This window comes from Panthera onca, chromosome D4, assembly GCF_046562875.1.
Source record: "Panthera onca isolate mPanOnc1 chromosome D4, mPanOnc1 haplotype 2, whole genome shotgun sequence".
In the NCBI taxonomy this organism is placed as follows: Eukaryota; Metazoa; Chordata; class Mammalia; order Carnivora; family Felidae; genus Panthera; species Panthera onca.
The window spans coordinates 23,147,021-23,172,290 of record NC_138351.1 but is presented as its reverse complement, the minus strand read 5'-3'; the positions used below and the strand labels follow the sequence as shown (position 1 = coordinate 23,172,290).

The window sequence follows — 25,270 nt, the reverse complement described above, 5'->3', positions numbered from 1 at the left end:
ATGCTACTGCATTGTACACTTTTCAGTGGGAAAAATGGTAAATTTTATGTTATTTCTACTTTATCACGGTAAAAAAGGGCACCTAAGTCCCCCAACCTCTTTTTAAAAAAAGCTTTGTAAGTACTAAAATGCTCTATGAGTTTAGCTCATGAGTTTAGCTCATTATTATTTTTTTGCCTTTTATGAAAGTGGCTGTCTTAGGTAGCAGTAGGCATTTCATTTCTCCCTGGTATTTGGTGGTTTTTTTCAAAATACCTCTCAATAACCCAGTTGAGGACCAATTCCAACCTTTGCCTCTTCAATTCAAAGTCCTTCTCCTCACTCCTACAAAGAAACCTTCATCATCGTTTCTTCAAGAAGGAAGAGAGGTAGAGAGATGCTGCTCCTAAGTTGTCCTCTAAATAATCAATGAATTTTTGTTCAGCTAGTGGCTACCTAACTTTCTACAAAATAACGTAAAGATTAGGTTGCACACACAAAAAGAACAAAGCAAGAAAAGGTCCCAAGTTCTGGATTGTGGTGGGGTTTATTAGTGCTTACCCCATTTCTGGTTCTCTCCTTTGTGTGGACTGGGCAGGACTAGACTTCCCAGCTCTCTGGGTGCCTAGGCAGGGTCATATGACTAATTCTACCAAATGACATGGAGACATTTAAGAGACAGTGCGTCATCCCTTACTCTTTCTTCCTCTGCTGCAATGACTCTTCCGCAGGGGACCGTAGGGGAACAGAAAAACCCTGATAGGGTAGGGATACTGATAGGAATGATGTTGACTGATCTTCGAGGTTGAGAAGAAAAGGAAGGGTCTGCCTGTCTAAGATCAACCAGGATTCCTAGGGGAAATTGTCTCCAGGATATTCTAGTATCTAGATTACCTATTTCCTCAATCTCCCTAGAACCTCCACCCCTGCCCACATCAGTCAATTTCAGGTGGTACATTACTAGCACCAGCCCTTGGGGATCAAGAGCTGGTCAGCACATAACCCCTGCCATCAGGAAGCACATGGTCCAATGGAAGAGACGAAAAAGGGGAGAGATGATTATAAAACAGTGAGGTGAGTGTGGCCACTGAGGTCAATCGAGAGAGCTGTGGAGCACAAAAGTGAACCCTGTAAACCAGTCTGCTGAGCAGGGGGTTAGGGAAAGCTTCCTCAAAGAGGTAGCTACTAAGCAGAACTGGGATGCATTGAGCTATGAGGAATTTGGAAGACAGGTTTTGTTCTCACTCCAGGGATGGTGTCAGAGAAAAGGTGATTTGGGCATTTAGATTTATAAATGGAATTAATTTCTCATTGAACATCATTGTATGTGGTGGAAACTCTAGTCCTGTTGGTAGGATAGTTCCATTAGCAGTGATTCCAAGAGAGAGTAGAGAATGGTGGTTATGAGTTCTATGTGATTAGACAGACCATTTCAATGCTGGCTTAGTCTTTTTTTTTTTTTTTTTAAACTGTATGAGTTTGGTAAAATTACTTCTTTATATCTCAACTTTTGTTTGTTCTTTAAATATGAAAATGTGGGTAATAATCTTGTTGCTGGTTATGAAGTTTCTACCTCCAAAGCTTGATGGCATTTACAATGATATGGTTAAGTTGCTGATAGCAAGTTGTTTTAAGACCTTTGCTAACATACTGACATAGTGTCACTGGAAAAACACTACCAGTTTCCAAATAACTGACCCAAAAGAAACACAGGGGGATCCAAACTACTAAGGAGGGGGGGCTGAAACTTAATTTTAGCAGTGTTAAATTATTGCTGTCATTTTCTGGCCCCTACTAAAGAGGAAGCTGAAGTCAGATGCTTAACCAACTGAGCCCCCCAGGCACCCCAAGATACTTTTTTAAAAATATATTTATTTATTTTGAGAGAAAGAGAGTGTGTGCATGAGCATGTGATCAGGGGAGGGTAGAGAGAGAGGGAGAGAGAATTCCCAGTAGGCTCCACGCTCAGCACAGAGCCCGACCTGAGCCAAAACCAAGAGTCGGATGTTTAACAAACTGAGCCACCCACATGCCCCCAAGATATGTTTTGTAAATAGGAATATAGTGCTTCTCTTATAGATCTCTTTCCTCATTTACCCTATTTTAAAGTTTATAACCAGTTGAGTTGTAACTCTGTGTTTGATCTTTGGCTTGATTAATATGTGCATGCTTCGAAGTTGGTTCTAGGTAAGGATTCTGAGCGCACAGTCCTTTCATGAGCCTGTCCTTGGAATTCTCCTCTCTACCCAGCCCTGGTGGAGAGGAAACACTGGGCAGACACCCAGGTACTACTGAAGAGAAAGCTTAAGAGCAGAAACTGCTGCTTCTAGAACTTAAGTACAGGGACTGACTGTCCTTAAATCTCTTTGCCTGTGGGTATAATACAGACTATTGTGCTGCAGTGGGCAGTGGGAGGGAGATTCTACTCCTCAGACTCAGGTCTCAAGGAACTTCCAAAGCTGTATAATCAAGCACTTGAATAAGCTCTTAATGAGGCTGTCAATCTGCAGACCACATACCTTGGCAGAAATTGGGACATGCTAAGTGGAAGGAATTAATCAAGATTTGTGAATTGGATGGTGGGTCACTTGCCTTCTAATGTTTGAAAAGGAATGAGGAGCTGAAAGTGAGCATTACTTTGGTGTCAAGGTAAGTGGATATTAAATATGTGACCCTCCCTGACAGCTTCAGGCGGCTTCACAGAGAGTTAAACTTACGGGATGGCATGGTAATTAATGTCAAGAAGCTGTTATAAGTTGACATCGTTCTGAAAAGCACAGAGTCTGAAAGGAGTGAGTATATTTCTGGAAAAGATATTTTTCAGGTTTTAGTGGGCTGAGGTGTTCTTTCCAGGTGGTGCTTTATGATGTCACATTAATCAAGGAGGGTCTTTGCACAGCCGCAAGTGTGAAGACCGTAAATCGTGGGCCTGTTCCCTGCTCTCTGGTAGAGTCCTGGAGATAAGGACATGGGGTGTCTAGTGAATCCTAACTACACAGATGCTGCTTTAGGTTGTTTTTCAAGGTGATGTTTGCAAAATAGATGGCAGAACGTGTGTAATAATCTTCAGTGCTTCAAGTTCTAAAAGGAAAAAACTAATCCAGTCAGTGGCAGAACAAAGTTCTATATTTACATTTTTTAATTAACTAAGAAATGAGTAACAGTCTCTATTTAGAACTCTCTAAACTCTACTTTAACTCTTTTGACTCTTCCTGACCTCCTTTGCCTTACCCTTCGGTGACCTCTTAATGAGAAGAAGAAAACCTAGTCTAGTCTCTGCCTTTTGCCTTCTTTAGTGCCCCAATCCATAATTACCCCTATTTTGTTCCTCCCTTTTCTTCATTAAAGCTCTGGTAGATGTTGTAGGCACAGGATCCAGATCCCATTTTCAGTCAGTATGCACATACTCCCTGCTGCTTCGAGTGGCCAAAGTAATGGTTAATACCCTCCAACCTTCTCTGGGGAACTGCCTGCTCTGTAGCCCAGAGGATTCTGGGATTTACATCCTCTTCACCTGATGCTGATGACTGACTGATAATGGGTACAAAGCCTGGCCTCCTTGCCTGAAGTTGGGACAGTGGTGGATCAGGCCGTGAGTAGACAATCTGAAAAGCACATCCTTTTGTGTTTATTCTGCTTTGCTCAGTCCTTTGTAGGGCCTTCCCAAGAAGCACTTCCTCAGTTACATGCCTGTATCTCTCACCTATTTCTAGGATCTCTACCTAACCAACTCTGGTCCATCTCAGTCTTTCGAGAATATTTAAATATGAATAAGGTTATTGCACACACATATCTAAGAGTTCACAGGTTCTCAAAGTCCTATTCATTTTATAAGAAGTCCCTTATCAGCAGCTCTAATCAGTGAAATTTCATTTACTTAGTAGGAGACTTCACATTTTTAGACAGTGTGGGAGACAGTTTTCATAGGAATTGTTACTGATCCTACTTATCTTTTTAGAACAACCTATCATTAAGGCCACAAAATGGTTGATACCATAAATATAAGATTATAAAACTTAAAAAATATTATTAGAAGATATAAGAGAATGTAGTTATGAGGAATTATCCTTTACAACCCTAGGATGGATCAATGCCTACTATTGTAGTAAAAGTAATCTTGCCGACAGGTGAATGCTAGGTAGGGTTTCCTATTGGTGCCTTGTAAGCTGCCCTTTGTAAGTCACATGGAGCATTGCAGAGTTACTATTGGTTGTTCAGTGGGGAACGACAGTGATCACAATAGGAATGAGAAATACGACACATGAAATAAAGAGACATAGTCAAGTGTAGTCTTGTATGTTACAGTCAGTGTTAGAACATGCACTTTTTGCAACACAAACTTACATGAACCGCATAGCTATGTTCCCAATAAGGAAAGTAGTTTATCATTAAAATGGATGATTGAATGAATGTTCCTCTTTTTTCCTGTTAGAAGAACACAATTGTTTAAAAAAAATGCAAACAATCTAGAAGAATAAAATGTAAAAGTAGAAAACTTCTTTGTCTTTTACTTGATATTTCTACTCTAATATTAAAAGAGACAGGCACCATTTTTACTTAACACTTTATCCTTCCAAATATTTTTTGTACACACAAATATGTAATTAGATGGGTCTATTCTCACATTACCACAAAGGCACAGTTACAGCTTTTCTAAACCTCTATATGTAATTGTATTATAATTTTGTTCTTCAACAAAATTCCTACTTCATTCATCAGTGTATCATCTATATCCTTTTGTGTTGGTGCATGTGGAGCTACCAGTTTATTTTTTAAATAACTACATACTGTATTGTAGATACATTTGGAAGGAGAGTTACTGAATTAGGTTTACTGAACTTTCCAACCATTTGGAAGGAGAGTTACTGAATTAGGTTTCTCTCAAGGTCTTTAGCAATAGGAAAGTGGTTACTGGCTAACTTAGTTAAAATCTTAGTCATAGTTTTAGAAAGTCAGAATAGGAACCAAATCACCAACTAAATGTTTGCTGTGTATTGCGAATCACTAACTTAACTTGTAAATGTTTGCTCTCTATTGCAAATCACTAACTTACATTCAAAGGTTTCTTTTTCTGCTTTGAGTTTTTTGTTTGTTTATTTTTACAATTATTATTTCAAAGTTGGAAATCAGTATTTACCTGTTCTGTGCTATGTTCCAGGAAATTTGAGAAAGAAGAACTCTAGAGTCAGGCAGACTGACTGTAAATCCTTGTTCTAACTATTTTCAACTGTATGATCTTGGAAAATCATTTATACCTTTCAATTTGCCTTCTTTGTAAAATGGAAACAATAATCTTTAGCTCATAGCCTGTTTTCACTATTAAATGAAACACTGTATATAACATCAGTCAGCACAGTATCAAGTTGTAGGTTCTCAATAGAGTTTTAATTATCAAATTTTATATATTAGATTAAAAACATAAAGTTATTGATATTCAGTCATTTTTTTACTTACAAAAAAAGGGCAATTTCAAATGGCTTAACTATATATATATGTGTGTGTGTATATATGTATATGTATATATGTATATACACACACACACATATATATGTAACATATATATGTGTTAACACTTCATAGTGACTGCCATCAAAGACTCTTCATTGAGGGGACAGTAAACTTAGATATGTTTTTCAATTGCTATTTTAAGGCTAAATAATCAATATAAGACATGAGGGATTCTAATATAATACAACAACAACAACAATAATAATATAATATAATATAAACTGGAATAATTAGGGATGACTTAATGGAGCTATTAGATCCGATGTTGACTTTGAGAGATGGGTAGGATCAGATGGCTGGAGAAACAATAGAATATTCCAAAAGTTATAGATTGATTAAACTATCTTTTTCAGGGATAGATGACATAGTAAACATTGAGAACTTAGAATGTTAATGCCAGATAGAACTTGTAAAATATTTAGTTCAACTATTTGATATAACAGATAAGGAAAGAGGCCTATAGAATTTAAATGACTTGCCCAACATCATATAATTGGTCAGCTGCAAAACTGCTGAGAAAAGGGTGATAAGTACCATCATTAGTCACTAACAAGAAATGGAGATAATTTTAGGGTTTTGAATAAACAGTTATCAACGATTTTTTTAAAGTAAATTTAAAGTTTTATTTATTTTTGAGAGAGGGGCAGAGAGAGAGGGAGACACAGAATCCATGAAGCAGGGTCCAGGCTCTGATCTGTCGGCACCGAGCCTGATGTGGGGCTCGAACCCATGAACCATGAGATCGTGCCCTGAGCCAAAGTCGGATGCTTAAGTGACTGAGCCACCCAGGCACCCCATCAAGGATATTTTTAAAACTTTAAATCAATCTTTTGAGTAATACATGCTGTGATGATTGAGAACAAATAAAACATGTTGATGGAAGTAAAGGATGCAGAGGGAAATGGCAAGCATTTGAGCAAAAATTAATATATGCCCAGGGGCTATGCAAACCATTGAATGATAAACACAATAGAGGCTTTATAGAGACCATGTAAATGAAGGAGCAGAGCTGAGAGTAATCAAGGGTGAGCAAGAGGCATATGCAAGGTATAAAACATTCGGGATAGAAGAGGCTGGAAGAGATTACAGAATAAATTTAGAGAGTGTACAAAAGCTCAGGCAAATCAAAGGTGGAAAATGAAGGGAAGATTGCACAAGAGGATTGATAATAAGGTGTGTTTCAAGAACATGAAAACAAGATGTCTGTAGAGAAGGCAAGAGTCTCTCACAGGTGGCAAAAGTAATTTATTGAGAGAAGGGGTAGAATTTCTGAACAAGATAATTAAATGACTCAGTTGTCTTAAGCATTAATGATGTCAGGAGTGGACGTACATCTCTCAGAGGAAAAACTGGGAGAAATCAGGCCTATATTAGCAAAGCTAGAAAGGAAATGGATTGAGGATTTTGGAGACTTATATAAGCTTGAATGAAACATGATTCCTCTAGGGAATCTAACAAGCTTCCTGATACTATGAAGGTTGTTGAACTTGTCAAGACATCAGTTTTCTTAGCTATAAATTGAAGGGGTTGGACAAGATGAACTTTAAGATGACTTTACTCAAAATGTGGCCCATGAAACAGTAGATCTGTGTTCTATTTGTTACCAGCCTGGAAAAATTAGTACAGATTTTGAGAATGTTTAGGAACTTTTATAGCATTTTGACATTGTGGTAGTAACATCGAAGCATGTGATTTTATGTTTTACAAAGTATTGGTCTACAGTGGATTTGACATTAAAAAAAAATGGTCCTTCACTGTAGATAGATTGGCAATAATTATTTTAAAATATTTTTCAACTTTAAAAGTTATGCTTACATATTTTCAATGATTCAAACTTCCCTGAGCTATGGAGAAGTCTGATTCATTCTAGTATTAACTTGCTGGGGCTGCCGTAACAAAACATTACAGACTGGGTGGCTTAAACACAGAAATTTATTTTCTCACGGTTCTGGAGGCTAAAAGTCCAAGACCAACGTGTCAGCAGGTTTAGTTTCTCCTGAGGCCTCTTTCCTTGGCTTGCAGATGGCCACCTTCTTGCTGTATCTTCACCTGGGCTTTCCTCTGTACGTTCGCATCCTTAGCGTCTCTCTGTGTGTCTTAATCTTATAAGGACACCAGTCAGATTGTGTTAGGGCTTTCCTTTTGATAGCCTTTTAGCTTAATTACCTCTTTAAAGGCCCTGTCTCCAAATACAGTCACATTGTGAGACTAGGAGTTAGGGCTTCAATGTATTAATTTGGGGGACACAATTCAGCTCATATCAATGCTAAAGCAAACTTCATTTCCAAATCATGATTTTATAACAGCCTAAGCAACTGATGGATATTTTGGGGGTTTCTTTGGTTTTTGTTTATTTTTACCTAATGACCACCAATATAAGAATTGGTTATGATATGTTTTCATTTAATTTCAATTTAGGTATATTTTTTCCTCAAACAATGCCCCCATTCCAAATCAATTAACTATGCACAACTGAAAGATATTGATGCATTTGATTTTTTTTTCTATCCTCCCATCATATAGAAGTCTATCTATATTTTGTTATCCAAATTCCCTATATGCTGTCATTTTTTTCCTTTTATTTAAATCAATTTTTAGGAATCTCACAGATTAATCTCATAAGTTAAATTTCTAGAAGAAGATCTACTGGGTCAATGAATAGAGCATTTCTAAGGGTCTTCTTATCTACTACAAATTGCTCTACAATCAGAAGTATAAATTGCCCTCTTCCTGGTAATGTGTGATAATATCTGTTTGTTTGTTTTTTTTTTCCTGTATTCTTGCCAGAATCGATGATTATCATTAAACAAATTTGAAAGGTGGAATGTGATACATTATTTTTGTGTATGTATTTCTTATCACAGATAAAAGTCACACCATTTTTCGAGTTTATTGATTACTGTGTTTCTTAGTCTGTGAATTGCCGTTCAGTTTAGTATGATGTACTTTCAAAGAGGACAAAGGACATATTGCCCTAAAATAATTTTACCTTGTGGTCAGAAATGGGCATACATTCAAAGTACTGTAAAGCTTTATAAACTTGTTTGCATTTTCTTTTTCCTCCCCAACTTTTCCTGGTTTCCATTAATCTACTCTGTTGAATAACTTCTCTGTGCTTGCCTGTGGAGGTCCAGAATGCAAAGTGTGTTGAGAAATGCATCACAAAGTTCAACACCCAGGCTATTTTCAAGCCAGATCTTAAAGAAAGGAAATCTCTAAATTCATCAGAAAGAATATGAAATAAACTTGAAACTTTTACTTTGTCACATCTTATCTGTACTGTGCAGATATGTCTCTGCATTAACATTTTTGCTCAACAAGAAATAGACATGGAGCCCAGAAACTCTGAAGAACAAGACTGAGATGTGACTTGATTTTCTTTGGCTTCCTACACACTTTGCCTGTGAAGTAATAAATACTTCAGTTTACCTTGCAGTCTATCTTGTGCACGATTTATGTCTGACAGATGGACTGAGACAGACTTTTCTTGTATTGCCAGGCCTTCAAGGGGTGTTCTGGGGACCTACACATAAACCCTCACCTCCCTGAGAAGCCAGTGTTGAGTTTGTCTGTGTTACACAAAGGACGACTGAATTCCTGAGAACATTTTTCATTACATGAAGAAACCACTTCCTGTCACACAACCAGGAGAACCTTGTGCAAAAGGTAGAGAGGTGAGAGAGAAAAAGTTTGGAAGAACTGAGAGTGGGGGAAAAGAGCATCTGGAGACCAATTACAAGTAAAGAATTACTTAAGATGGTAAATTTGCAGCTCTCTGGCTGAATTTGGGTTACAAATATTTTTGGACAGTAAGATTTGCATCTTGTTCCATTTTTGGGGGTTGTTACCCACACATAAAGTAAATTTTACCATTGCACAGGGACTACAGACACCTGGGTGGCTCAGTCGGTTAGGCCTCTGACTTCAGCACAGGTCATGATGTCACAGTTCATGAGTTAGAGCCCTGCACTGGACTCTGTGCTGAGAGCTCAGAGCCTGGAGCCTGCTTGGGATTCTGTATCTCTCTCTTTCTCTCTCAGTCCCTCCCCTGCTCGTGCTCTGTCTCTCTCAAAACTAGGTAAACTTTTAAAAAAATAATAAAAATTTAAAAATTAATATTTACCATTATAATCATTTTCAAGTGCAGTGGTATTAAGTACACTTTTATTGGTGTGCAGTCATCACCATCATGCATCTACACAACTTTTCTCATCATGCAAAACTAAAACTGTGCCCGTAAACAATAACTCCCCATTCCCCCCTATCCCCAGGTCCTGTGAACCACCATTTTACTTTTTCTCTCTATAATCTGACTAATCTAGGTACCTCATGTAAGTGGAATCATGTTATTCTTCTTTTTGGGATAGTTTATTTCAATTAGCGTAAGGTCCTAAGAGTTCTTCTTCCACGTTGTAGCAGATGTCAGAATATTCTTCCTTTTGAGGCTGAATAATATTCCACTGTAAGGATATATCACATTCTGCTTATCTACTCATCTTTCAGTGGACACCTCGGTTGCCTCCACATTTTAGCTATTGTGAATAATGCTGCTGTGAATATGGGTGTAAAAATATCTCTTCGAGACCCTGCTTTCGAGGCATTTGGGTATATGAAAGAAGTAGAATAGCCAGGTCTTGTTTTTAATATTTGAGAATCCATCATAGTGGTTTCCATTAGCAGCTGCATCATTTTACACTCTCACCAACAGTGTCCAAGGGCTCCATTTTCTCTACATCCTTGCCAACACTTGTTATTGATTGATGATTGATTTTTAAGTAGTTGTGAGGCAGAATCTCACTGGGTTTTGATTTGATTCTCCTAACAGTGATTTGAGCATCTTTCTTTTTTTAAAATTTTTGTTTTAATGTTTATTTACTTTTGAGAGAGAGAGAGAGACAGAGTATGAGTAGGGGAGTGGCAGAGAGACAGGAAGACACAGAATCCAAAGCAGGCTCCAGGCTCTGAGCTGTCAGCACAGAGCTCGACGTGGGGCTCTAACTCACATTTTTGAGATTGTGATCTGAGTGAAAATCGAATGCTTAACCAACTGAGCCACCCAGGTACCATGAGCATCTTCTTTATGTGCTTATTGGCCATTTTTATATGTCTTCTCCAGAGAAATATCTATTTAAGTCCTTTGCCCATTTTTGAATTGGGTTGTTTGTTTTTTTCCTTGGTGATTTTTAGGAGTTCTCCTATACATTCTAGTTATTAACCCCTTATCAGATATATGACTTGTAAATAGTTTCTCTCATTCCATGGGTTACTTGTTCACCTTGTTGATAGTGTCCTTTGCACACAATATTGAAATTTTCATGAAATCCAATTTGTCTATTTTTTTCTTTTGTTGCCTGTGCCTTTTCCATCATATCCAGGAAATCATTGCTAAATCCAGTGTTCTGATATTTTTGCCTTATTTTTCTTCTAAGAGTTCTATGGTTTTAGCTGTTATGTTTAGGTCTTTGGTCTATTTTGAGTTAATTTTTGTATGTGGTGCTAGGTAAGGGCTAACCTCATTCTTTTGCATGTGGATATGCAGTTTTTCTAGCACCGTTTGTTAAAAAAACTGTCTTTTCTCCCACTGAATGGTTTTGACACCCTTGTCAAAAATCATTTGACTGTATATGCAAATGTTTATTTCTGGGCCTAGTTGTAGGCAATTAGTGATCTTTAAATAATAAACTTCCGTGTGTACCCTCATATATCAAATAAAAGAGCTACTAACAGATTTGTAACCTATCAATTATTAATATTTTTCTATCGGTTGGAGTTGCCTGATATATTTTTCTTTTGCCATGAAAAAAGAAATGATCATTAGGCTTCTTAGTGTTAAAAATGATCAGTTTCTTTAAAAATTCAATATCTTATCCCTCTTTAATTGCAGGACGTTTGCCATATTTTCTGGGATATATGATGCAAAGATATGTTTGACATACTTTTCTGAAGGGGGAAATTTTTTTTTTAATGAGCTGGAAAATAATTGGTATTTGCAACTTAAGAATAAGTTTCTTTACCATGGTTTGAGAGTCAATGAATTTTTCCGAGTATATGTACTATAGGAATACTTACATGTGTCATATGTGAGCCAGATGGTCATATGTGTAATTAAAGTAGCACAGGATCATCTGGCTTTGGGGGAAATGCACATGAGTACATTCTCTAAGTAACTGAAGCTTGTACATTTAAATACAGTATTTTTTACATGTAAAGTATTTATTTTCTCAAGTGCATTACACTTGATTTTGATTTCGGGAACTGAAATATTAAACCACAAGTTTTCCTCATTTTTTGACATTTCAGCATTTTCTTTAAGCATAAAATATTCTATTCCCACGGAAAATAGTCTTATTATTTTTGTTTGGATTCTTAAATTAGAATATTTTACAATTATTTTTCTGACCACTTCTTTACTCAGCCTCTAAACAACTATTTTTCCTCAGTAAGTATCATCTAACTTCTGATTTATTGCATTTATTCTTCTGTGGGCAAGGTTAGAATTTTATGTAAAATAAAAGTAAGCCCCTTTCTCTGAAAAAAGGTGTGAAGAATTCTTTCAAAATTTTAAAGACTTTGGACTTTAGAGTATGTGTTTTATGAGAGTATATGATTTCCATTACTGTAGTATTGGTTGTATTCAGGATGATCTAGACTAGAACTGCTTTTTGTGCTCAAATTTGGTTTGTCATTAATTAAAATCTCTTTAGTTACCTTTTAGAAGAATTTATTAGTAATCACAGTGTGTACAACCTGTTTAATGTTGGGGTTTTGGAATGATGGTGGGGTTTGGAGCCAGTGGCAAAAATTAATTCTTGAAGCATCTTTGGTGCAAAAACGTTATTTTATTAAAGCACTGGAACAGGACCCATGGGTAGAAAGAGCTGCACTGGGGTTGTGAACAGTGACTGCTTGTATACTGTGGAGTTGGGGGAGGTGAGGTTAAGAGGAAGTTTCTTAAAAGGATTTCCATATGCTAAAGAGGGTTTACAGATTACTGGAGGCCTAGCTATTGTCAAGCTAAGGTTGTTTTTCCCTCTAGCAAAGCATTATCATGAAGATAGTAGGGAATTCCTGGAGATTGGACTAGTGATAAGATTGCCCTTTTCTTGTAATGTTACTAAGATATTTATAAACTGATGGAGCCTCTATCAGTTTAACCGTTTGTTTTCTGTCCTTTCCTTTGTTCTTGGGCAGCCAGAAGTGCCTGAGGAATGTCACACATATCTCACCTGGAAGGGTGAGGGGGGCTGCTGTTTGCATCATAGCAGCTTGCCTTGCTCCCTCATCAATATTTTGCCTTTGCCATACAGTCTGCTAAACACTCAATGTGAATAGAGATGCCCTGTTTCCATATATCAGGTGTCAGGCTGACTTATTTGCCTGAAGGCTTACCCACAAGTTACTGCTCAATCCAGTATTGAAAGTTGTACTGTGCAGGTGTTGGTAAACTAGTTGTTCATCCCTTTTAGTTATAATTGCCCACATTTCAAAACTTACTCTGTGTATCAGTTCCTTGGAAATTCTGCTTTTAATTCTTTGTGAATGTCTTCTGGGAGGAATAATGCTGCTATTAGTGAATCTTTAGTATTAGTTGTCTGGCTGTGACAGGACTTCCTCATTGGTTATTTACTCAAAAGAAACATGTCTTTTCTAGTAGCCCTCGTATTTGCTATTTTTAATGCCTTTCTTTCCTTTCTGTATATTCAAGTGTCCACCTTATATAATTTTCCTTCAGCCTGAAGTTCTCTTTTTGAAATTGTGGCAAATTTGATCAGATTTATCATTTCCCCCAAAATGCCTTTATTCACCATCCTTTCTGAAAGAAGATTTCATCAGATATAGAGCTTTGGGTTGACAGTTTTTTACTATCTTTCAGCATTTTAAAGATGCGATTCCATTGTGGTCTGATTTCTATTGTATCTGATGAGAAGACAGGTAATCCATATCCTTGTCACCTATATAGTGTGTGTCATTTTTCTGATTGCTTTCAGGATTTTCTTCTTTACCTTCAGTTTTCAGCAGTTTGACTAAGATGTGTGGAGGAAAGGGTTAACTCAGCAGGCCTAGGCTACTCAATCCCTACACATTCCCAAGGAAGGCCTATCTTCAAGACTGACCTTTGGCTGGTTTCTGGGAGATAAACTCTGAGACCTTGTAATAATCTGCCTGATAAGAATGTTTTGGTATGCCTGAGGGAGGCCTTGAGCCACATGATACCAGTTTGATCTAGTAGTTTATGTTAACAATATGATTTGTGGTGAATGCCTGTTTTTGTCCTGGGAGGCTAGAATTTGGATAGTTGAGATCAGTTATGCAGACACTGCTTGCCGACATGAATGACCCCCAATAAAAACCCCAGACACCAAGGTTCAGGTGAGTTTCCCTGATTGGGACACTGTACATGTGTCGTCACACATCATTACTAGGAGTCTAAGTTGTGTCTGTGTTAGCTCCATTGTCAACACAAGATACTTTCACTGGAATTACTCACTGCAGAGCATGAATATGACAAAATTTCTGAGTCTGTGACTCTGTGACTCAGCAAATCATTGAGGCAGAGGTGGTCTGGAGGTCTTGGAACACAATTGGCATCTGAAGTGGGATTTGCTAGAATATCTCTGACTCACCAAAACATAGGAAAAGCATTGTTTGCGAAAAAGAAAAATGACAAGCTCTTGATGGTTAGATGGCTACCAAGTCACCCATAGTATTGCTGCACTGCAATCAAGTACTGGAGGCAAAAGTTGCCATTGAAATTTAGAAGTGATCAACCCAACTACTGAGCAGTTGGCTCACTGTATCCTTAAGAAAATGCAAACTAATGAGAAACAAGATAAGCAATCAGTCCCTTGATTATTTTTCATCTTGATGATGATGATGATTTTATAACCAAGATGAAATTAAGGGAGTATATTAGGGAGGATTATAGCACTGTGCTAAGATTAGATTTTGGATGGTCTAAGCTATGGCCAGTGGCCTCAGGGCCACTAGCAAGGGAGAAAAATGTACTGCCACAACAGATAACTTCTCTATGCCTTTGATCACCAAGCAAGTAGATAGTCTTGAAGTTAGGCAATTTGGAGAAACTAACAAACTATTGAAACCAGGGAACATAGTGTGAAAGAGTTGTCTCATTTCGTGGATCAATATGACAGTTTTCTGCAGAACTTTAAAAAGATGAATTGTGAGACGGACTAAGCAGTCCCCTTTGTTTTGAATGCTGCAGAATAGAGGAGCAAGTTCAGGTAGATGCAGATCCCCCTGCTTACTATTGAATAATCACAGGTGGTTATACAAGCATATTCCACAGTTGAGAATATTGCTAGCTCCTTGTCATAAAACTGCCTGAATAAAGATTGTATTTGAATGGGGGTCTGGACAGCATCAGGCTATGTCTGAGTTGCAAAAACCAGTAGCTTAATCAATGCCTTTGAGTTTTTATGATCCAGACTCAGAAGTCGTTTTGAAGTATCTGCAAGTCCCACTTAACACAGATTGAGCCTTTGGCAAAGCCCATGAGTGCCTCCCAGTAGGGACACTGGGATTTGGATCAGAAAGTTTACAGACATTTTTGTAAGATACATGTTGTTTGAGAGACAGTTGCTGACTTTGATTGATACTGCCTCCATGTCCAGATGATGTAAGATCACCTTCAAACCTCAAATGTCCATAGTGCCTTGGTCATTTTCAAAGATACAGTCTAATAAGGAAGGCAAGAGAATGATATGGTCTCTTAGCATAACTGTACCAGATACTCAAAATGCTGAATCTGTATTGTTGCCAAGATTACCTTTGCTTTTGAAATTTGATGAGATGGAATGGAAGCCTGAAAACCTGAGTGACATTGCCCTGGGAAACATTCTGGTCTTACAGTATGATGCTGAAATGACCAATTTTTGATGGCTGAGAGGAATTCTAGTAATGTGCCAGTACCTTTGGACTCCCATTTTCCAGTTACAAAGAATATCATTTGGGAGGAAATTTCCAGGAACTACTACTAGCCAGATCATCAGATCACGTCATATACAACTGCTAGGAGATTAATCATGGTGTAACTATAAACCTTGATGACCACATGCGTAGAAAGACCTATGGTTATAATAGACAAAATGTGGCAGCTGCATTCTCAGCACGCCACAGTGTGCTGTGCACAAATGCATAACACTCTTATTTTTGTGGATTGAAACCTATTAAACAGTATAGGGAAAGATAATGGATTTATTATGAGAATAAAGTAGTAGGCTTTATATATTTGGGGAACAGTCCACAGTGAGACAAAAAAGGCTCTGGGAAGCCTTGTGGCATATTCAGACTAAGTAAGTCTTGGGGTGACTGCCACTTATCTAACACTACTATGGAGAACACACCATTTTGGGATATGCTACATGTAGCCTAACTGCAGTCAGGCCACTCTGTATCAGTGGCAACAATATACATGATGGATTAAACATTGGCCCCACAGAAACTAATACCTGGATAAAATGCATAATTACGAAATGCCAAATTTATGTTAATACCAAAGTTAATTTTCTTTTGTGTGGTATTTGAGGGTCAACATGATAGTTTTCCAACATTATGCCCACAATATTCCTACTCCATGGACTTTAGTCATGCCATCACACACATTTACTACATCAATTTCTTTTTCTCATGCTGTTTCCTAAGCCTGAAATATTTTCCCTTACTTTACCTTATATAAACCAAACTCATCTTTCTAGGCTCAATTCAATGGCAGTGTTTATAGATTCTTTCCTACTAAAATTAGTATTTGAGAACTTGGACACTGGGGTTTTATTGTCTGAGTTCAAATTCTGTGTTTGCCATCTATTTTATTTGTGATTTTGAGCAAGTTACCCTCTCTGGGTCTCAATTTTCTTGTGAGAAAAAAGGAGACATTAATAGCATCCATCTCACAGAATATATTTGAAGATTAAATGTGATAATACATATGAGGCACTTCAAATGCTTAGCCAAGGAAACACTGAGTAAAAGTTAGCTATTCAGTCTCTAAGTCAGAGTAATAATTGGTTTCTCTGTATATTCATATTGGTTTCCTCTATTTCTGTCATAGGGCTTATTATATTCTGCTTTATGTTAAAGTGATATTATGCCATAAGTTCCTTGTAGTTGAGTGTAATTTATCCCCTTGTGTTCTCCCAGTAGCTAACATACTGCTTTACACATAGGTGATATTTATGAATGCTTTTTTTAAAAAAGAAAATAGTAAGTAAAAATTAGAGGTGACACTATGGATAACATGTTGATTTTAACTAAATTTTTACAACTAGCTTGGGATCATAATCTTAGCAAAAGGAAACAAAGGAGCAATTAGAGAAAATTTCAGTCCTTCCTCCTTTCAATGTCTCAACAACTTTGGCCTGAGGTATATAGTTCTGTATGTTTATAGCAAATTGTAAACTCAGCAGTAGGAACTGGATCTTGAGTTGTTACTCTTGAGTTTCTGTTAAAAATACCTGAGTTTAGACATGTGGTTTTCCCATTAGGTATGGTCAACACTTGCTATCATAATTTTCCCTGCATTAAAACATATACATTAAGACTGATGCTTCTGGCATGAAGGCATACCAGGGATAGTATTTACCATCCTACCTTAAATGACTAGGAAACAGGAAAACTATGTGAAAAGCAATTTCTGGACTTTGGAAAATAAGCAACATAGAGAAGTGATACCAGAGGAGAATAAAACAAATGGAGTGAGCCATATGACTCCCCCAGTTTAGTATCTAGTGAGACCTTTTAGTCCATAGTGCTGGAGAACAGAAGCTCAACATAACCTAACAGCTTTGCTGGCTAAAGATGGAGAATTTGGAGATTGTTGAAGGCAAGTTAGCTATAATTTGAGATGCTATACAGGAGATGCAGAGAGGCTCTGCAAAGCGATTCCCTAGAGTATCTGGCTAAGTATTGATCTATGCATGCAGGGGAGTAACTGCCCAAGGTTAGGGGAAAAACTAGATAGAAGTTTGGGGGAGAAAGCCAGAGCTCACACAGGCTGGAAATAAGTTTTCATTCTAAGGAGTCAGAATTAAGGAAACCTTGTGCTACAGTTTATCATGTAGAGTCCTGAGGGTATTTTCTCAGTGGTGGGACCAAATTAGCCATAGACTAAAAGCTGATGTAAAAAGCTTAAAGGAACTTTAAAAATGATCAATATGATTCCCAGTACCTAACAGAATCCCAGAACAAATACCAATAATACTTAAATGAATACAACAAAATCTAGTTGTATTTAGGCTATTCCCAGCACAACCAATCAACATAAAACACAATGCCAATCATTCAGTAACAAATTATGAGACATTCAAAGAAGCAAGAAAATATTATGAATACTCTGGGCGGGGGGGGGGGGGGTTCCCAGAATTGACAGAAATGATACATTTGATAGCTAAATACTTAAACATATTTATCATAAATATAATCCATATATTTAAAGCATAGAGAAAAACCTTATGTGGATAAGGAGAGAAATGGAAGAATATAAAAGGTACAAATGAAATTTCCAGAGATTGAAAAATTGAACACCCAAAACAAAATATACACTGAAGGGATCAACAAAGATTAGGGACACTATAGGAGAAAGAGTAGTAAATTTGAAAATAACAAAAGAAACAACCAAAGAGAGATAAAAGAGACTGAGAGAAGAACAAGGGCATTAGGAAGTTATGGTACCGTATAAAGGGTCCTTATTTTATGTTTGATAAGATTATCAGAAAGAGTGGAGAGAGAAGACGTGACAGACCATTTGAAAAAATAATGGCCAAAATTTATCCAATTTTTTTGAAAACTGTGTACTCACAATTCTAGTAATCTCACTGAGAGCTAAACAGACAAAACATGAATCAAGCCATGCCAAGGCACATCACACTTAAGTTTATGTAAACCAATGATAAAGAAGAAAAATTTTTTAAAGCAGCCAGAGAGACAAGGCATAGTAAGTACAGATGAGCAACCATAAAAATGACATCAGATTTTAAGTAATTGTGCATGCCAGAAGACAATGGAACAGCATCTTTATTTATTTATTTTTTTAATTTTCTTAAAGGTTATTTATTTATTTTGAGAGAGAGAGACAGAGAGAGCATGAGCGAGGGAGGGGAAGAGAAAGAGGGAGAGAGAGAATCCCAAGCAGGCTCTGCACTGTCAGTGCAAGGCTCCATGTGGTGCTTGAATTCACGAATGGCGAGATCATGATGTTAGCTGAAACCACAAGTTGAATGCTTAATCGAGTAAGCCACCCAGGTGCCTGCATTTTTGAAATACTGAAAGAAAAACATGTAGATAAGAACTCTATATCCAGCAAAACTAGCTTTGAAAAATTGAGTAAAATAAAGACTTCTTCAGACTAACAGTAGCTAAGAGGATCCATTGCCAGCAGATATGCACAGGAGAAGACATTGACAAAAGTTCTTCAGACATAAAAGAAAATGATACTATATGGAAATACGAATCCATATAGAAGAATGAAGGGCACTTGAAATAGTAGATGTGAGTAGATAAAAGCCTTAAAAAAAATAAGAGTAGGAGCATCCTGGGTGACTCGGTTGGGCGACTGGCTCTTGACTTCGGCTCAGGTTATGATCTCGCAGTTCTTGGGATCGAGCCCTGCATCTGGCTCCATGCTGACAGCACAGAGCCTGCCTGGGATTCTGTTCTCTCTCTATATGTATATCTGCCCCTCTCCCCCTTGCACATGTTCTCGCTCTAAGAATAAATAAATAAACTTAAAAAAATAAAAATAAGAGAAAATATTTGTGACCTTGTGTTTTAGGCAAAGATGTTGTAAATTGAACTTAAGAAGTATGAATGGTAAAAGAAAAATGGGTGAATTAAACTTCATCAAAATCATAAAATTTTGCTCTTCAACATATTCTTACAGGAACATTATGTCAAGGCTTTGGTTCAGAGAAAATATTTGCAAAATATATGATATATCCAGAATATGTATTTGGTATAACACACAACTCCGTAATAAAAAGATAGCTTGCTGAAGACATAATTGGGTAAAACTTTGTGTGGACATTTCAGAGATAGCCAATAAGCTTATAAAAAGATGCTCAACATCATGAATTATTAAGAAAATGCAAATAAAAACCACCATGAGATACTTCCGTCTACCCACCAGAATGGTTTTAATCCAAAAGACGACAATGAGAAGTGGTGGTGGGGAGGTGTTAACAACCTCATACATGGCTGGTGGAAATGAGAAATGTTACACTTGTATTGAAAATAGTATGGCAGCTTCTTATAAAGTTCAACATACACTTATTATATGACCTAGCAGTTCTATTCCTAGAATTTTGCCCAAAATACATAAAATTGTATATCCCTTCAGAAACTAATACAAAAATGTTCGTAGAAGCTTTATTCATATAGTTTCAAAGTGGGAATACATCAAATCTCCATCAACAGGCAAATGGATAAACAAATTGTGTATAATTGAATATTGATGCTACTCATTAATAAGAAGGAATAGACTAAGGCATACAATGTGGATGCAGCTCTTGCCAAGTGAAAGAGGCCAGACATAAAGGAATATGTGCTGTATGAATCCATTTATATGAGCTTCTTAAAAGGGCAGAGCTATAGTGATAGAAATCAGATGTATTTCCTACAAAGTGGCATAGGGTGGGTAGAGCAAAGAAATGTTCCGTATCATACTATGGTGGTGTTATAGAGTTGTCAAAACCCATTGAATTGTATATTTTAAATTGCTGAATTTTACTGTATAAATAATGTCTCAATAAAACTGACAAAAAATCAGCCACCCATACTGGGGTAATTTTTACAGGAAGCAAAAAATAATCTTTTAGTTATTTTACCTTTCTTACTTTGCACTGACATTAATGCTGTTATTACATCTTATTCATCATGTTTCATTGAAATCTAACATTCACCAAAAGTAAAGAGGAGCCTATTAATAAACAGAAATGCTCTTTGGGAGGATGGCGTAAGCTTCTGTGGGTAGAATGAAGTGACAGGAAAAGTAAATAATAATCAGTCATAATCTAATTAATTGCTAAGTGGTAGAATGCAATGTAAAAAGCTCCCTGGAGATGAGGATGGTCCTTTGGCTTGAAAGTGCTTTAATGCCTCTTGAATCCAGGTGTGGAAAGAAAAAAGAAGAAAAAACTCCATCAGCAAAGCTGTCAGACACTTTGGGTCTTTGGCTTTCAGAGAGAAAGGTCACTCTGCTGCCTTTTCCAAAATGCTAACAGTAATCTTTCTCAGGCAGCGGTGGTAGTTCCATTATCAGCTGAGCAAGCCCTGTTGTTGGTGATGGAGAAGGTTTCCACCTTCGGATTTCTACCAAAATTGTGCTTAACATCTTCGGGTTTGCAATCTCCTGCTCATGACAAGAATTCAACAAGACTTAGTCAGGCAGAAGCCCAGAAAGGGCTGTCATGGGACACGCATGCCTTCTCACTGCACTCTGCTGGAGAATGTTCTGCTTAGTAAGCCAGGCTGTTAAAGGCACAAAGAACTTTGAAACCAGGAATATGCTCGACATAGCCTAAAATACAACTCAGTTTTGTGGCAATCTGCCAGAAGTCCAGTATGAGTGGATGATGACATTTCCACCTGAAAGTGAAAATGAGGAGGTAAGTTGAAAGTCTGTTTTAACAGAAATGTGAAAAATTGGCATGGTAACTGTCACTTGATAATGGATTTCACCTCCAAGTTATGGGCTCGTATTGTATAGAGTGTGAACCAATCAGGTCCATGGGTGTGTGGCTCAAAAGGGCCCATGCTTCATTTAATGATGTGCTGTTACCATCTTAAAATTATTGACAATTTTATCCTTGAACTTGTGCTTGATTATTGAAACCCAGTGGGACAGTGGAACACGTGTGATGTGTGCAGTACATATATCTGCCATTTGTTGCTGCCCTATTCATGTACAACATACACAGTGCCCCATGAGTACAGAACTCCAGTGGCCCCTCCATGGACAGTCCCTAGAGGCTGTGCTTTTTATTTGATCTAGAACTTGCTTCAAAAATGTATCAAGAAGATAACGGCATTGTAAAAAACAGGAACAACCAAGGAATCTTATATACTTGTTTATTTGTATTCCCTTCAACCACTTCTGCTGAAAATGGTGACAGAGGAAGAAAAAGGAAAGGTAGGGCAACTCAGTTATTTTTTTTTTCTTTTTAGTTCTGCATTATTCATCAGTGAGCTGAAGGTAGAGAGTGTTGGTAGAATCTGTACATATTTCAAAAAGTGAAATGAAAACAGTGGACTTCAGTTCATTATTTCTACTCTTTTGGTAAAAATGAAATATGCATATATGATTTACAAAACACAGATGTATAATTTCGGGGATTCTGCCTATGAGCTAAATGGCCTTTTATTTGCATTTAATTTTTTTTTTTAACGTTTATTTATTTTTGAGACAGAGACAGAGCATGAACAGGGGAGGGGCAGAGAGAGAGGGAGACACAGAATCCGAAACGGGCTCCAGGCTCTGAGCTGTCAGCACAGAGCCCGACGCGGGGTTCGAACTCATGGACTGTGAGATCATGACCTGAGCCAAAGTCGGATGCTTAACCGACTGAGCCACTCAGATGCCCTGCTTTTATTTGCATTTAAAACTAGCATTGTGCAATATGAAGATAAATGGTAAAATTCATTCTAATTATTAAAACTTGTAATTTTTCTTAGAATTGTATTAAATAGCAAATTAAAAAAACCCACAATGATGAATAGCAAAAGAGGTTGCAAAGGAAAGGAAAAGGCTTTATTAACGCAGTAACTTTAACAGCACTTTCTTCCCACTTTTTTGTGAAAGGGGCCCTGTATTTTCATTTTGAACCGAGCCCTGCAAACTGTGTAGTCAGGGCCCTGCCATCCACACTGGGTTATCTCCCAAGTGAAATGCAGTAGTGCTATTTTGCATGTCAAATATTGGCTGTGGAAGGCAGCCATTGACTTTTTAATTTTGTGTCTTAACGACTCAGGCTTCTGACATGGGTTGAGTGATCAAATAGACTTTCTTTCTCTATTTTAGGTACGGCTGCGTTCTTTGACTTAATACATCACAGAATCCATTGGACAATTATGAAATAGCTATGTGTCACTTATTCATTATGAAAACTTTATAACTTAGTTGTGGGAACAGATATTTACATAGCAAACTGATATGTACCATCTAAACTAGGCATGAAAACACACAAGTAAGGGTGATATAATTGCACCTGGCTGGACAGTAGGGGTTGACAAATTTGACTTTACTGAGCTGGTATTGTTAAAGCACAGTTGATGAAGGAAGGATTTAAAAAAAAATTTTTTTTAATGTTCATTTATTTTTGAGATAGAGCCAGAGAGACAGTGAGAGAGAAAGATAGAGTGTAAGTAAACACTGAAAAAACTGTTTTATTTTTAAAATAACCTGGAATAGATTGCCTTTTCTACTTCTCTCATCAGTGAGAGAGGATGTATAAAAATTGTGGTGTTGATAGTGAGGAGCAAATATATCACACATGAGTTCTGGAGAGATTCACCTAGGACATGGATCCATGAATAACACTGACAACAAAATGATGGGATTATGGTTCCAACTTGCTATCCACTTAACACTGGAGATGCTTGTGAAATTTGATATGATGGACATTCCAGTGTATTAACTGGGAGCAGTATCCTATAGGAATCAAAGAATACATCTGAAATTTCTTTAGATCTATTGTAAAGATGTTTCTGGTAAGTGTACCACTTTCTTGACCCTGTGTTGTGCGGGCAGGAATGTCATGGAGATCACTGCTAGTGTTTGACTCAATAAGAAAGATAGGTACTGGTCATGCAGAGCAGTATAATTTTTAAAAAATGTTTATTTGTTTATTTATTTTTGGGGGGGGGAGGGGCAGAGAAAGAGAGAGAGAGAGAGTCCTTAGCAGGCTCCATGCTAACAGTGGGGAGCCTGACAAGGGGCTTGATCCCACGACCACAAGAGATCATGACCTGCACCTAAATCGAGAGCCAGATGCTTAACCAGCTGAGCCACCCAGGTGCCCCCAGAGCAATGTAATTTTATATTGTGTCCACCTCTCTATTCCCTATGGTAACAGCAAAGTGTGAGAGTCAAAGAAGGAATTATGGGAAGTGAGGTGGAGGAAGCTCTCAGGAATGTGTTGTGGCTGAGGGGCTGTAGTGCAGGCAGCCATTGAAGGCTCTCATTCTCCACCCCTCTCCCTCCACTCATTCTAATGTCTATGGGCCCAGCCTTCCCTTCTCACCTAAGAAAGTACTGGCCACAGAGCAGGAATCAGTGCTCACAACGGAAGAAAGGAAATGAAAGTCTGCCTGGAGATGTGGTGGCTAAAGGTTACAGTTAAACCATGTTTACCTATAAACCTATCCATGTTGGAGGCCAAGGCATGTGCTTTGAGAGATTGTTTTCCTCCAGAGATAAATGTCTTGTAGACACTCACTCCCATCCTGACACTCTCTAAAGAGGCTTTTATAAATGATGTTCTCTCACTTCCCTTTGTTTGGCTTTTAGCAGCAGGAAGCCAAGAAAAGGTCCAACTCTGGTTTTGAGGGCCCTGGGGAAGAGTTGTAGAAATAACACCTGCAGGTGTGGAAGGCTGTTCGGTGACCCCCGGTGTGCAGAAGGCCATGAAGAAATTATGAGATTATAGGATCGAGAGAGTGACAGCAGCTGCCTTTCAACAGCTTTCTCCTGTTGCCTTGAGAATAATTCAACTCTAGCAGACTCATTTCGGGTCTGGGAAACAGTGCAAAGTGAAGAAAGGGCTAGAAATGATCGTAGTCCACCTTAGGGAGAGAAGAGCTATTTGAGCTTGCCCCAGGATGTTGAGACGTGGAATGGCTGAGCAAGTCATGTTAGGAAAGCAGCAGAACATGCTTTTCTACTTTGTATTTTCCTAGGAGGAAAAAAAAAAAATGAATCTGCCTAAACATTGAGAACACCTTTGATAATTTACAGGAGCCTTAGTAAAGCCAGGAAAGCTAGTCAGCCAAACTAAACACCTCCAAGTTTTAACAGTGACCAGAGAATACAATGAAGAAATAATAAATGAAGATTAATGGCTTCTTTAAAAAGGATTTAAGCAACTTCCAGCTTTAAATTGTGTTAGTGTAACAGTTCCTTGTGCCGCCTCTTTTAACTATCTGCTGAACTGCCAATGAAGACAGACAGAAAGAAAGACCCAAACTGGAAAGTTCAACTGAATTCTATAATCTTGGCAATTGTGATTGTTGGAGGTGTATTTAAAAGTGTACTTAATACAGTCCTTTTCCAGCTTTATTGGGATATAATTGACATTAACATTGTGTGAACTTAAGGTGTACAACTTGATGGTTTGGTACGCATATATATTGTGAAATGATTACCACAGTAAGTTTAGTGAACATGATCTATCACCTCACATAATTACCAATTTTATTGTTATTGTGAGGACATTTAAGATCTCCTGTCTTAGCAACTTTGTTCACTGTTTGATGGGAATGTAAACTGGTACAGCCAGTATGGAAGACAGTATGGAGGTTCCTCAAATTAAAAACAGAACAGGGGCACCTGGGTGGCTTAGTAGGTCAAATGTCTCGCTTCGGCTCAGGTCATGATCTCGTGGTTCATGGGTTCAAGCCCCACATCAGGCTCTGTACTAACAGCTCAGAGCCTGGAACCTGCTTTAGATTCTCTCTCTCTCTCTCTCTCTCTCTCTCTCTCTCTGCCCCTGCCCCACTCACACTCTCTTTCTCTCTCAAAAATAAACATTAAAAAGAATATTAAAAAATTTAAAAA

At 37.7% G+C, this 25,270-nt stretch overlaps 1 long non-coding RNA gene across 22 annotated transcripts in view; it reads left to right on the top strand.

Moving 5' to 3' along the window:
• Positions 1-25,270, top strand: part of LOC132663585 (uncharacterized) — a 553,467-nt gene that overhangs the window by 249,981 nt on the left and 278,216 nt on the right. For 20 of the 22 annotated variants that reach the window (XR_013551829.2, XR_013551842.2, XR_013551839.2 and 17 more), the window contains one exon: positions 8,987-9,161. The exons of the other annotated variants lie outside the window; for them this stretch is intronic. This is a non-coding gene — a long non-coding RNA (uncharacterized LOC132663585). The remainder of the gene's footprint in view (positions 1-8,986; positions 9,162-25,270) is intronic. 22 annotated transcript variants of the gene reach the window in all.